Source organism: Condylura cristata, unplaced genomic scaffold, assembly GCF_000260355.1.
Source record: "Condylura cristata isolate star-nosed mole 26May11 unplaced genomic scaffold, ConCri1.0 scaffold00012, whole genome shotgun sequence".
Lineage (NCBI taxonomy): Eukaryota > Metazoa > Chordata > Mammalia > Eulipotyphla > Talpidae > Condylura > Condylura cristata.
In genome coordinates this window covers 37,790,314-37,802,758 of record NW_004567113.1, presented here as the reverse complement: position 1 = coordinate 37,802,758, position 12,445 = coordinate 37,790,314, and positions in this window count along the sequence as shown.

Below are 12,445 nucleotides of genomic sequence, written 5' to 3'. Positions count from 1 at the left end.
AAAAAAAACTCACGGTATTTCTATTCTGGTTGTTATTGTTAACAAGTCACATAGCTATAAACAGACTAAATCTCTAGGCCTCAATTTTCACATTTGCAAAATAGTTTTAAATAGAAGATTTCTTCAGTTTTAATTGTTAGGGTCGGTGGCAGAAATTTCAATTTGTATACTCACTATCAACTAAGCTACTCTTCTTTACCAATAGAATGGGAACAAATTCATTTAGATACTTTTTTTTTGCCTTTCATCATTATGCTTGTGCCTACCCGGAATGGAGACAGGCTGCTAGAAGACAAGCATCATGTCTCAATTTCTTTGTGTTATGTTTGTTTTTCTTTTCCTCTCTCCTGCTATGCTTGTTTTCTACGGTTATCCTAGCTAGTGATTTTTCAACTCAATCTCAGGTCCTGAAAGGATAGTGTGTACCCCCCACATTATAATGATTACAAGAGTACCAAAAGAAACAACCATACATTTAAAACCTAGGTTTAACTTGAATACAGGGGGAATGATATCATTAAAGTAATCTGGAAAATAAAGAACAGTAAGAAAAGAGAAAACTTAAGAGCCTGGTACTTCATTAAAAAAAAAAAAGAGAGGGCCCTCCCTGGTGGCGCAGCGGGTTAAAGCACTGCACTAAGAAGCTTAAGCCACTTTCGCATGAGTTAGATCCCCGCCTGCCCCGGAGGTGACCACATGGCGTGGCAGACCTCTCCTGACCCGCCCACTGCTCCCCTCAGCAGTGTACTTCGTTGATCTGCCTGTTCTGCTCCCCACTCTGTCTCTGGTGAATCCTCTCACCCTCCACATCTCTGGCCTGTACCCCAGTTCTGTATGAATAAATAAATAAATCTTTAAAAAAAAAAAAAGATTATTCATACAAGAACTGGAGTACAGGCCAGAGGTGTGGGAGGGTTGGGGCACCAGAGACAGAGTGGGGAACAGAAGAAGGCAGATGTAATGAAATAGACTGCTGAGGGGGGAGCAGCCTGAGGGTCAAGAAAGGTCTGCTGCACCATGTGGGTCACCCCCTTGGCCAGGGATTGAACTTGTGCTTCAGTGTCTCCTGATAGCTTCCTAATGCTGCGCTTTAATCCATTGTGCCATCAGGGAGGGCCCAAGCCTGTTACTTCATAATTAAGAGTAAGAGAAACCCCCCCTTTAAAAAAAAAATATATATATATATGTTTATTTTTACATTCATTTTGTGCATTTTTCCATCTCATTTGCAATCTTTTTTCTTAAAAAAAGATTTATTTATGCATACAGATCTGGAGTACAGGCCATAGGTGCAGGAGCAGTGAGAGGATTTACCAGAGACAGAGTGGGGAGGAGAACAGGCCGACTAACAAAGTATACTGCTGAGGGGAGCAGTTGGTGAGACAGGAGAGGTCTCCTGTGCCATGTGGGTCACCTCCAGGGCTGGGAATGGAACTTGTACTAAAGCAACTGTGGCTATTCATGGCCCCAAGAAACCCATTTTTGAAATTTTGTTTTCTTTGACTTCACCCTGGTCATGTGTAGTAATTTTTGTTGAACTATTTCTCTTACTGAAATCAACTATAAAACATCACCAAATATATGTAATAACTATTTTCAGACAGTATACAATGAAAAGCATAGGCTTCAGCTTCCAGAGGAAGCTCATCAAGTGAGTCTCATGATTGATAAGTTTTGCCTGAGGACAATCCCCTCACTAGACTGCAAAAGACTTGCGTCTTAACAGAGCATAGAGATCCTGCCGATATGAGTTTATAGCAGTTGTGTTTGTTAAAAATCCTGGAGCAGTGCATTGGAAAGAAACAATTTTGCAGAAAGGGGAGCCCAGATATATCTAAGTTCTTTTTTCCTCATTCTCTGTCATTTATGTGTGTGTGGTTACATATCCCTTATCTATAAACATCAAAAAACCATTTGACAGAATTCAATAATCACTTATGCAAAGCCTCAGCAAACTAATGGAAAAGAACTTTCTTAGTCTGAGAAAAAACATGTACAAAAACTATAGCTAGTGTCATACTCAGTGATGCCAAGTTAATGCTTTTCCCTGGAAACTGGATACTAGTACTAGAAGTCATGCAACAAGACATGACAAAAGATACAGAGATTCAAAGGAGGAAGTAAACTAATTTCTACTTGCAGATCACATGATTGATTGCTAACACAGAAAATTTGTGGGGTTATACAAAAAGAAGTGTGTTGTATTTAATGAATTCAGTATGGAAGTAGGATAAAAGAACACAATTATATGTCAATATATTAAAAACAAACTCTTAGAAAATGAAATTTTCAAACTACTATTTCCAAATAGTAGTATTTACAAATAACATAATTAGGAACAAATTGATCCCAAAATGCCAAACATCTTTGAGAAAAAGTAAACATGACTGATAAAAATTAAGGATTTTGGCCCTCTCTGGTTAAAACACCATACTGCGAAGCAGCATGAGTTCAATCCTCTGCCAGGAAGGTGACCCACATGGCATGGCAGACCTCTTCTGTCTTGCCCACTGTTCTCCTCAGCAGTGTACTTTGTTGACCTGCCTGTTCTGCTCCTCATTGTCTCTGATGAATTTCTCACCACCCCTGCACCTCTGGCCTATTCCTCAGTTTAAGAAGAATTCATACTATGGTTAATACAGCAAAATGACAAAAATGAGGATAAAATGTAGTTGCATCAAATTCTGACTTTTTGCTGAGATTTATCTGATAAATAAGTCTGTTGAAAGGTCTCCTGAGAGCCATGGTGCCTGCTAACTTCAGAAGGCACAGGAACTCTTCTAAAAGCCTCTGGGATGGGGAACTTAAAACTGGATTACTAGGGTCTCCCTAGTGGTGCAAGGGGTTAAGTCTCAGCCCTATGATGCCATCCACAGCCACTGCAGCATGAGTTCCATCCCTGGCCAGGAAGGTAACCCACATGCCACAGCAGACTTCTCCTGTCTTGCCTGCTGCTCCCCTCAGCAGTGTATTTCAGTTTAATCTGCCTATTCTGCTTCCCAGATGGAAGCAGAATCCTCTCACCACCACATCCCACCCTACACCCCCGCCAATCCAGCTCTTGTAAGCATAAATAAAATAAATAAATAAATCTTAAAAAAAAAAAAACTGGATCGTTCATCTTGAAAACGAATCATTCTATAAGTATATTTGAATGCTCTACTGAAAAAGAGGTAAAAGTGGGGATGAACCCACTTTTAGGAAAGGTATTTATATATTACTCATAGCAAATTAACTGCAGTGGTCACCCTCAGTTGGCCCTTCAGAGTTTGGTTTTCACTCTAAGATTTATTTATTTATGCATACAGAACTGGGGTACAGGCCAGATGTGCAGGGGCGGTGAGAGAATTCACCGGAGACAGCGTGGGGAGCAGAACAGGCAGATCGACGAAATACACTGCTGAGGGGAGCAACGGGTGGGTCAGGAGAGGTCTGTGGCTCCATGTGTGTCACCTCCCTGGCCAGGGATGAAACTTGTGGCTGATGTGGCTGCAGCCAGCTTCCCAGTGCTGCCCTTTACCAGTTGGGCCACCAGGGAGGGCCCATAGTGGAGCACATTGTAACAAGGAGCTCCTGAATAATCCTGAGGCAAAGGCTCAGACCAGCAGAGACAAAGTGGCAATTTTTATCAATAATAGCAGCATCCAGGAGAATCATGAATTATGGTTGTCCAGTGGAGTATCAGATATGGTTTTGAAAGAAGGTTAAAGGAGAAGAGTTTGATGAAGAAAGTAGTTACAAAAGTTAAAGGAAGCTGACACAGGCTAAGGACAGCAGAGAGCTTATGATAGCTGCAGGCTTAAGGGGTAAGAGGAGTCCTGAAAAAGCAGTATCAGTAGCCTCAGTTGAAGGAGGGAGCTATTAGGCATGGACTGTAGCCTTTGGTAGGAAAATGAGGCATTGTTAATCTCTTCTCCCCACAGGTCCTGCAGCCCCACCCAGGTGACCATACTCAACTGGAATCCAGAAGGTAAAGATGCTGTGAGAAACAACATTATACATCAGATTTCAGCATCTAGAGGCACAGAGTAGAGAACACTGGAGAGTGAATTTGGATAAGCAAATGATGAATATTTGTCAACTTAATGAGACTTATGAAAACTATATTCTAAAGTGAATGATAAGTGATTGACATAATTGAGGGATTGAGTAGGAAGAAGCCAGTTATAAATTTTAATTAGTGAAAATTTCCATGGTGGCCAGTTCATGGCCTTTGAGATACCCAAAGAAAGGCGATGCTGGAGTGAGTGCTTCTGGCAGATTGGGATCTTTGCTCTGGGGCCCACAAATATCCAAGCTTCTAAACTCAGCAAAAACAATTAGAAAGGTCAGCAAAGGGCACCCAAATGGAAAAATGGCTCTTGAATATGAAGTAGGAAAGTAGAAGCCACGTCTTACTTACAGCAACATTTTTCTTGAATGAGTAGAATTTTGAGGTCCTTTACTAACATAGCTCCACCTAAAGAAACTCTGCCTGAGGCACATAATTAGTACTTTAAGACAAGGAAGCATATTCTGTGCTATTAAAAGCAGTTTTTCACTCAGTATTGCAGATATTCTGAAAGGCACAATGGTGCTGATGGTGGTTGGGGTGTCTGACCTGGTCTCTGGCTCTGGAATACTATAGTGTGCATTACAATCAATACTGTGGTGCCCACTGTCCTGGTGCCAAGGATCTAAATACTGTTTTCCAGTTAACTAAAACTGAAAAACCAGTGGAAACATGTATTAACAAATAATTATAATAAACCCTTTATATGCTTTATCAAATAATATTTTAGTGGAAAATAACTTTTCTAAAACAGAATATTTTATGCCTCACTTAATAAACACAGCTAGATTTTTATATACAGTTTTACATTTGGTATATTTATATATTGTTTTGATTGAAGAATATGGAGAAATTCAACTATATACAGAGATAGAGTTAGAAAAGGAAGGAATATTTTAATAGCTTTTTCAGATAAGTGAGGATTTCTTTGGTATAGTAGACTAAAACTAGAAATAGTTTCTTAAAGGTCAGTTGCAATGTGGAATCTGAGATGCTATAAATGAACTTTCTGTATTCTGTTACACTTAAGTACATAGACAGTTGCTTCTAAAAGAATTAAATACTTCAAAATTAACCAAACTAAAGAGGTTAAAAAAAACTATACAGTAAGAACTATAAAACATTACCAAAGGACTTAAAATAATGACAAATGTAGATGGCAGTTGGGTCTCCCTGGTGTACTAGGTATGAATTCTCAGTGCTATTGTTATGGGTAGAGAGAGGGGCACCCCTGAGCCCCAAAAATGCTCACTCTAAATAGGTTCTGCCATCTGCCACATTAAGACAAAACTTGTAAGACCTTTAATGGAAAGGAACTTTAATAAAATTAGTGTGCAATATAGTTTCTAAATCAAACACCCATAGTTACCCATTGATGCCCTTGTGAGTAAAAGTCTATCCAAAAGGGATTGGCCCAAAGCAAGGCCTGAAAGCCTGCCACAAGTCTAAAGCACCTTCTGGTAGGGACCCATAGAAAGGGGTCAGACATGGCCAGATAAGTCTAGGAGAAAAAGAAAATCAAAATCAAGATAAACTCTGCTAATGAACTTCCCCATGGATCTCTCACCCAGTTCTGTTTCAACCAGTCCAGGGCCAAGTCCAGGCAAGCACAGTTTCTTCACCTGCCTCTCCACTCCATGTGGCTCTCTCAGGTCTCCTTCTGGCTTCTCCATCCTAATTCCTTCCTCTTCAGTCTCCTCTCCAGATTCTTCTCTTCTCTGCTCAGCTCCACCACCCTCCTTTAGGTGGGGCAGGGAAAGTGGAACCTCCCCTTTTCCTGGGGACCTCTCTGTTACACTATCACATGACAGCCCACCAGCCAAGACAGCCTGAGTTCCATACAGGCCAGGGAGCTAAGCCACATATGATGTAGCAGACCTCTCCTGTCTCATCAGCTGTTCCCCTTAGCAGTGTTTTTCAGTAGATCTGCCTGCCCTACTTCCGACTCTGTCTCTAATGAACCCTCTTACTGTTGAGTGTGACCAGATAGGGGCAGTAACACAACAGCCACCTGTGTGGCCAGATAAGGGCGATAACACAAGGACCGGAATGACTGGGTCTTGCATCCAGGTGCACAGCAACACGTCACCTTTATAGAATCTGAACCTAAAGCCTATAAAAGAGACACTTTCCCCTACAGCACTTGCAGTAGCTGCGGACCCCACCCTTGGAAGCTCTGTCTCAGCTGCCTGGGAGCAATAAACTCTACTAGCTCAGCCTTTCTGCCTCTGGTCTTTCTTCCTTACGGCCTGGTCACAGAAATCGGGATAAAACACTTACCTTCCTCCTTCCACCCCACCTACACCTTAGTATTTCTACACTAAATAAATAATTTAAAAATATTTATTTATGCATATAGAAATGGGGTAAAGGGCGGTGGGAGGATTCACCAGAGACAGAGCAGAGAGCAGAACAGGCAGATCAGTGAAATATACTGCAGAGGGGGAACAGTGGGCCAAGTCAGGAGAGGTCTGCTGCTCCGTGTGGATCACCTCTGAGGCGGCGTTCAAACATCTACTGAAGTGGCTGCTGTTAGTCTGCAATGCTACACCTTAACCTGTTGCACCATCAGGAAGGGCCCTAAAATCTAAAAAAAAAAAAAGATAAGCACTCCCATGTTTATAAATGGGGAATGGGGAGACGCAATATAAACAAAATGACTATCCTGTCTCAAATGATACATAAGTTGAGTGTAATCATCAGCAAAACACTAGCAATGTTTTTCAAAGAAACTGAATCAAAAATATTGAAATTTATATGGAACCACAAAAGGCCTCAAATAACAAAGAAAAAGGATGGAAATGAAGGACTCATGTTTCCTGACTCTCTACAAAGCAACAGCAATAAAAAGTATATGGTATTGGCACAAAAATAGATACAGAGATCAATGGAACAGAATCAAAAACTCAGAAATAAATCTACATACATATCAGTACTCTAATCTATGATAAAGCAGCTATGACTATACAATATAATGTCTCTAAATAAAAGAATGAAGTTGAATCACTCTCTAAATCCATATCCAAAAATAAATTCAAAATTGACTAAAGATTTATCTATAACAAGGGTAAGTCTTGGCACTATCAGCTATAGCCAGCCACTACAGATGAGTTTGATCCCTGGCCCGGGAGCTGACCCACATGGCAGAGCAGACCTCTCCTGCTCCCTTCAGCAGTGTGTTTCAGTCAATTCACCTGTCTGCTCCCCACTGTCTCTGGTGAGTCCTCTCACCTCTACACCTCATCTCTGGCCTACATTCCAGCTGTTGGAAATAAAATAAGTATTTTTTAAAAATTAGATATAATGCCTGAAACAGTAAAATACAGAAGAAAACATTGATGGTGTGTTCCATTACATCCAAAGATATTTTTGTAGACTCAATCCCATGGCAAGTGAAATGAAAATAAACAATGAAAATAACCTCAAATTTAAAAGCTTTTACATACATAAGAAAATAAAAGATTAAAAAGACACCCTACTGAATGGGAAAAAATACTCACACAATTTGTAACCGACAAAGGGTTAATATCTAAGGTATATAAAAATGTACAAATTCAACAATAGAAAAACAACCCAACTAAAAAATGGGCAGTAAATATAAAATGACAATTCATTCAAAAGGATACCTGGAAGACCAGTAGATACAGGAAAATATGTTCATCGTTGCTTCTAATAAGAGAGATGTAGGTAACCTCATATAGGTGAGACGAACCCCACCAGCAAGTGCTGAAGATGATGCAGAGAAAAAAGAAATCTAAAACAATGTTGGTAGGAATGTAAACTACTGCTGTTGTTATGGAAAGCGATCTTGATTTACATTTAAAAAACTGAAAATGGAAAGACCTGCCTCACCCAGTAATTCCACTTTTAGGCAACTATCCAAAGAATATGAAACCACCAACACACACACAAAACATGTGGTCTACAGTGTTTTTTTGCAGCACTTTTTACAAATATTTACGATATGGAATGACCAAATGTTCATGAATATTCAAGGAGATCAAGATGTTGTATATCTACACTATGGGATATTATTCATCCAAAATGAAAGGTGCAGCAAAATGGAGAGAGTTTGTGGGAATTATGTGAGGTAAAGAAAGTCAGAATGATAAAAACAAGCACTGGAATTACACTGTAAGGTTCAGGCATCCGCCAAACATAGACTTACAGAGCAGTTGCTCCAAGCAGAAGCAGATAACCGGGAGCCATAAACTCATGGCTTGTTAGTCAACACCGGTTAACACAAGCCTGGGCAGAAAAATAAGTTCCAGTTCCTGGTCAAAAATTTCTCTTATCTCAACTCTCTCTGGGGTCAGTGAACCTCACCCGGGAGGGAGCGCAAAGTTAAACCTACATTTGGTTTTCTTGGCCTTGCTATTTCTTTTCGTCTTCCTCACTGATCCGAACCTTTCACATAGCAGACGATTTGGTAAAATAAAATTCTTTAATGGATTAGAATAAGGGAGAGAGCAACAGAGAATGAGAGGGATGGTAATGGGGGAAATTCATTGCTTTGTTTTGAGTCTTGAGTGGATGGATGCTTCACCCATGCATGATTTTGTAACCTCATGCATTATTCATTTGGAAAATATTGGTGCCTTGATTTATGAGTACTTTCCAAATAGTGACACATTTTATTGAACAATTTTAAGCAATAACATTTGTTAACATCACCATTAATTCAATTAGTAACTTCCTAATATATTGGGAATATGTCAAGTTGCAGTGGCAGATACAGTCTTCTTAGATTTTTTTTTAATTGAAAGTTTGAATTTTATTATTGGCAGCAAACTATTCCAGTTGTTTTCCTAAAAGTGACAGGCTCGTTTTGATCATTTTGGACAAAATGTCTGCCAAATACCATCATTATTTCAAGGAAAAAATAAAAGTGGCTAGTTCAGCTTGCAACTCTACTATTTACACAATGAAATGAAAGATGAAATGTTACTATTTAAAACAAAATAGTGACCCTCCGTGGTGGCCCAGTGGGTTAGGATGCAGCACTGCAAGTTAGCCTCAGCTGCTTCAGTGTGAGTTCCATCCCCAGCTCTGAAGGTGATCCACACGGCATGGCAGATCTCACCTGACTCAGCAGCTGCTCCCTTCAGTAGTGTACTTCGTTGATCTACCCGTTCTGCTCCCCACTCTGTCTCTGGTGAATCCTCTCACTGCCCATGTCCCTCTGGCCTGTACCCTAGTTCTTTTTGTCTAAATAAATAAATAAATCTTAAAATGGTAAAAAAATAAAGGTGGCTAGTTCAGCTTGCAACTCAACTATTTATACAATGCCTTCCCACTATTAATTTTGTATGCAGTAGAAATGCTTTATGTATCCTTTCTATGTATCACAAAGAATATTAAGGAAACAGATATCTGAAAGTTGAGGCTTAATAAAAAGATTAATTTTTGCTACTTCATCAAAGACATTCTGGAATTAAACTGTCATTTAAAAATAGTAAATGTGATTGAAAATAGATATATGACCCAACAATTCCATTTTTGGCAACCATCTGAAGAATATGAAACCATCAACTAAAAGAAATTATATGTTCTACAATGTTTACTGCCATCTTATTTATAATAACTGTTATAGGGCACCAAATCTGTTATAGGGCAGGGGGAGAGAGGGGCACCTCTGAAGCCCCAAAAACCTGCCTGCTCTAAGTGGGTTCTGCCATCCGCCGCAACAAAACAAAACATATAAAACTTTAATGAAAAGGGACTTTAATACAGTAAATATACAATATGGAACACAAAGAATATAACTTCTAAATCAAACACGTGAAGTTACCCATCCCCTCATGGGCAAAAGTCCACCCAAAAGGGATTGGCCCAAAGCAAGGCCTGAAAGCTGCCATAAGACTAAAGCACCTTCTGGCCAGGACCCATGGAAAAGGGTCAGAAATGGCCAGACAAATTGGGAGGAAAAGAGCAAAATCAAAATCAATATAAACACTGCCATCGTCACCTCCCTGCAGGTATCTCACCCACATCCACCTTAACCAGTCCAGTGTCAGGAAACAAGCACGGTTTCTTCATCACATGCTTGCTGCTCCATGTGGCTTCCTCAGGTCTCCTGGCTCTCCATCCTGCTTCATTCTCTTCTCCCCTTTTTCTCTGCTCAGCTCCACCCTCCTTCTGGGTTGGGCAGGGAACCTGGAACTTCCCTTTTCCCTAGGGACCACCCTGTTACATAACTACAATATGGAAACTAAGCACCAACAACAATCTAGTAAGAGGACTGTATTAAGGGGGTAAGGGCATATCCAACAATGGAATACTATTCAACTGTAAGGAAAGATGAAATGTTACTATTTAAAACAAAATGGCAGGAGATTGCAGGAAACATGTAGCAAAGAAAGTCAGAAAGATAAAGACAAATACTGGATGATTTCAAATATATGAGTAAAATAAGGAATCAAAGCAGATAAAAAGGTCAAGTAAAGTGATTATAAACTTAGACATTGATTACTAACGTGAGGTTTCTCAGGCTAAGAGGGAAGAGGATGGGAGAAAAAGACACACGAGTAGGTGGTGAGAGAAAAAAATATAATCAAGTCATATTACATTATAACCCAGGTACAAAGTAAATAGCCAAGAGCTCGTATTGATTTTCATAAATCATGAAAAAAAATTAAAAATGTTTTATTTGGTCAAAACATAAATAAAATATTGTTTGTGCATTAATTAAATTATTACTAGTACAGTAATATTGTCCACTATTGCTTTTATATCACTGCAAATTTCAACACAGCATAGAGGCAAACAGTCTTATGTTTACTATGATGATAGTTTAGGTACTACAGACTGACCTCTGAAACATCTCAGGGACCCATACATGTATTCAGATTATACTTTGAGATTAATTCTCCCAACCCCTGCTAGAATGTATTTCCCACAATTCCAGGGTTTTTATCTCTTGTTCATGGATATACCTCTAGGACCTAGATCATGTTTGACACATTTTAGGCATTCATTAAATATTTGTTTAATTAATTATCAATCTGAATTAGAACACAATGGTGAAGAGTTTATAATCTGCATTACTGAAAATTAATTAAATTTTTTTTTGTTTTGTGCATGTAACGTATATAACAAATCATATGGTGAAAAGTACCTCACATTGCCATCTCTGTGGCACTTAATTTCTTTCTTAGAGATACCCTATTTTGGTTTCTTATGTATTTTTTCAGAGACATTTTATGGATTCACAAGCATTACATATACAAGAATATTCCTTTCCCCCCTCACATATATGGTGGTATATTTTGCACAATGTGGAAACTTTAGTACTTTCTTAAAAGTAAACTTTTTCTTTTGGAATAATTGTGAATTTACAGAAAAGCTGTATAAAATCTTCTACAACTACTCACTTCCATTCATGTTAAAATTTTACATATCTGGAGTTTTGTGACAAAACTAAGAAACTAACATTGCTAAAATACTATTAACTAAATTATAGACTCTATTCAGATTTCACCAGCTTTGTCCTTTAGTTCTATGGTCTAATCCAGGATACTGTATTGCATTTAGCATAGTGGGTTTTTGCCCCTTAAAGGGTATTTTGAGGATTGTCTCATATAAGTTAATATGCAGTCGCCTCATTTCTGAAACAACCTTAGACGAATTCCTAGAAATGGAATTTCAGGGCCAACTATAATGCGCATTAGACTCTCAAAACTTCTCTCTCCCTGGAAGAAATGAGTATACATTTCTAAGTACAGCCTGTGATTTTCGTGGTGCAAATTTCTTTGAAGTTCCAAGATTCGGATTGGGTATTGGATAAAGGTGATAAATGTACTCAAATTTTTTTTGCTTACTGCCAAGCAGTAACTGTCATCTATTTTAAATGTACTGGCACAAGCACACCAAGCACTGCATGATTTACATTGTAACAGTAATTCATCAACCATACATACATCGTGGGTTTCCCTTAGCACCACTAGGGGGCTCTGCTAGAAGGATTTTTATAATTTATGTTAATCCAGTTAAAGAAATATTTGGAGATTATGTGTTAGAATTCTGACTGGAAAACTTGGAAGAGATAATCTAATTCAGTTTTCTTATTTTTGCTGCAGGAATAAGGAAGCCAAGGTTGGCCAATAGAGCTGGCATGAAAGAGAGTTGAAATAAAAACGTCCCTCTTGGTCCCTGAGGCAGGAGTTCACAGAAATCTTTTTTTTTCTATGTGCCTTCACTGAATGATTTATTTCCAGTAACTATTTCCCTTTTTGTGGCCACAATTTTAGTGATTTTTTTCTAATAACCAGGTATTGTGATTTTTATAATACCATACTGATTAGGTGAAAGAAGTGCATGAAATACAAACTTCTAAATAAACTGTATTACTTCTTCCAAGATATTCCATCCAAGTACCTCTCGGCATGAAAATCC